Below are 2831 nucleotides of genomic sequence, written 5' to 3'. Positions count from 1 at the left end.
GGTCTGATTATTCATAAGTTGCAATGAGTTATTTTATTGCATCATTCAGAAAAAAAGAATTCTTTAGTTTATAAAAATAATCATTTTATGTTAATCGTTGTTACTTATAAGGACATTTAATTAAGTACTATAAGATTAATAACGAATATACAAGAGAAATTTGATTCTAAACTGTCTTTCATAAATTATTTTCCTCATTCTAAAAAAAAATGAGATAATAGTAAAAAGGACATAATACTATATAAAAATGTGTTATATAAAAGTACTATATCAAGTTCTACAATAAGTTAGGGACAATTATTTCAAAAAATGTCATTATTTACAATCATAAATAGTGAAGCTTTGAACACTTAAAAATTGCAAAGAAATTTAAGAAATAGCAGTTTGATGAATTTTGGAACATGTAATTATTTTATTTTAAAACTCTTTCAGTAACTCTCACAGAACAGATAAACTTTTATTTTGATAGTATAATAATGTTTAAAAATAATAACGAATACAAGAGAAATTTGATTCTTAACTATCCTTCATAAACTATTTTTCTCTTTCTAAAGAAGTATGAGATAAGGGGGGGGGAGATAATAAAAGAGAGAGAAAAATGCATATTATATTGTTTCAGCAGAGCATTAAAAGAAAAAATGTTCTAGTTATTTAAGTTATTTTCTTATAATGCGGAATCTATAAGGTTCGTCATAATTCTGTAAGGAAAAGTTCCTTTGTATTGAAAAAAAAGCAATATTTTTAAATAAAGTATTAATTTTACAACCTCCATTAACAGTGATGAATATCATCATTTCGATATTTGTGCGAATTACAAAAAGATTTAAATAAACTAAAAACTAATATATTTAAGCGTGATATAAATGGTGCAATGCAATTTTTAGCAACTGATTAGCGCTAAAATATTTGGTTAAACCATAAAACGTTTAACCAATTTTTCTGAGAGTGTACATAGTTTATGCTCTAATATACAATCGAGAACATACTAATGTAAAATTAAGCAAACTTTTATTTTGTCGGAAAATAGATATACTTGCATCAAAAACCAATTTTCATCCTACATTATTATAATTTTAAATTGCAAAATTCCCCATCTTTAAACCATTTCAAACTCGTAAATAATTGTAAAAAAATATTACAATTAAATTCATCTGTTGAAAAATTTGAATATATTGTTGAAAATTTTTAACGCTGCCATCTTGCGGTGAAAATAAGTGATATCTTTTCCTACCTTAAGCTGTTACAAACTTATTTGTAGATTGTTAAAAATTTGAATGCTGCCATCTTGTGATGAAAGTAAATAACATTTATTCCTCGCTTAATGCTATAAGAAATTAATTTCACAAATTTAAATCTAAATTATTTAGAGACTTTAAAACTTTTTCCAAGAGTTATAATTTAAAAATGTACCATTATCTTTGTGGTTAGAGATGTACCGGATCTTACAATTTTGCTGAATTCTAGAATTTTGTTACCCGGTATCTATTGAAAACTAAATTTTCTACTCAGAAAATAATAATAATGAAAATTTAAAAAAAATAATAATAATATATTACCAACCAAACTGACAGTAATACTAAAGTAACGTGTTATTATCAACATAGAAGTGTCCAATTTCAAACAACGTGTTCCTTATCAGACCATAAAAGTAAATTAAAATACTTTCCTTTTGATATTTTGCACTTATTGTACTAATTAGGAATAATTACCCTAATTCAAAATACTGCGAAATAACACGTTCCAAGTTAAATAGAAGTCTCAAATTTAAACCATACGTTATATATCAAACTAAAAGAACAAATTAGAAAATATTTTATTTCAAGATTTAATAATTATAGCGGTAATTAGCTTAACAGACAGCTAATTAACACGTTTCCACCAATTACCACGATGTGATTGGCACAGCATAGCCAATTCCGGCTTCTGTGCCATTAAGCCTCGAAGTCAGGGGCCCCCACCAGGGGGGAAGGTGGGCGCTTGATGTGCCCTCTTAAAGCTTGGGGGGGGGATTTTTATACTAAATAAAACGAAGAGTTTGGGGGGGAATTTAGAATTTGCCCAAGAATGCGCCCAAGAGCTTGGGGGGGATGGGGGCCACTGCTCGAAGTGGTGAGTTCGAGCAGGATTACGACTATGTTAAACCACGGCATCAAGAATTTTTTGTAGGTAGAACGACTGGTAGCTGCAAGCAATTCCAAAAATATTTCTAATCCTCCAATTCACACTTAAAATATCAATGCAGAGGATTTAAAGTAAGGTGACCAGCGTCTTCAAAAAACTATAAAAAAAACTGGTAGCAAATTTTCTGAACAGCCATTTAAAAACTTATCCTTTATTATATATATATATATATATATAGTTTGTCTAACTACCTTAAAAACTGAAAACTAAATTCAATCCAACTGATATCTTTTCTGTTATATGAAGTTTAAAAATTGACATTTATTGTAGTTTCTTTCATTTGAAAGCTTTTTTCTCAGATTATTAGAATATAATGCAGGTTTTGATTATAAAATAATATTTATTAGGCCTTAACATTAATTAAAATGAACATGGTCAAGACTAATTATTCACTACTTATTTTTAGGCTAAAATTAGGTTTATATGTTGTTGTTGCTTATCCTCACTGTCTGACGGAGTCAGACAAGATCCACGAGTTCGTTGACTGAAAGGAAGTCGAAGACTAGGAGAGGATTGCTAAAGAGATCCTCCTTAGAGAGTCCCATGCAATCCAAGAGGTGCTCAGGAGAAGCCTGATGAATTTGGCACTTGGTGCAGGTGACGAAGGTTTTCCTGCCCTCGTTGAAAGTGAGGCACTTGATGTGACCGCT

The sequence above is a fragment of the Parasteatoda tepidariorum genome, chromosome X2 (assembly GCF_043381705.1).
Source record: "Parasteatoda tepidariorum isolate YZ-2023 chromosome X2, CAS_Ptep_4.0, whole genome shotgun sequence".
Taxonomy (NCBI): Eukaryota; Metazoa; Arthropoda; class Arachnida; order Araneae; family Theridiidae; genus Parasteatoda; species Parasteatoda tepidariorum.
The sequence above is the reverse complement of the archived record's forward strand: the minus strand, read 5'-3'. Positions refer to the sequence as shown.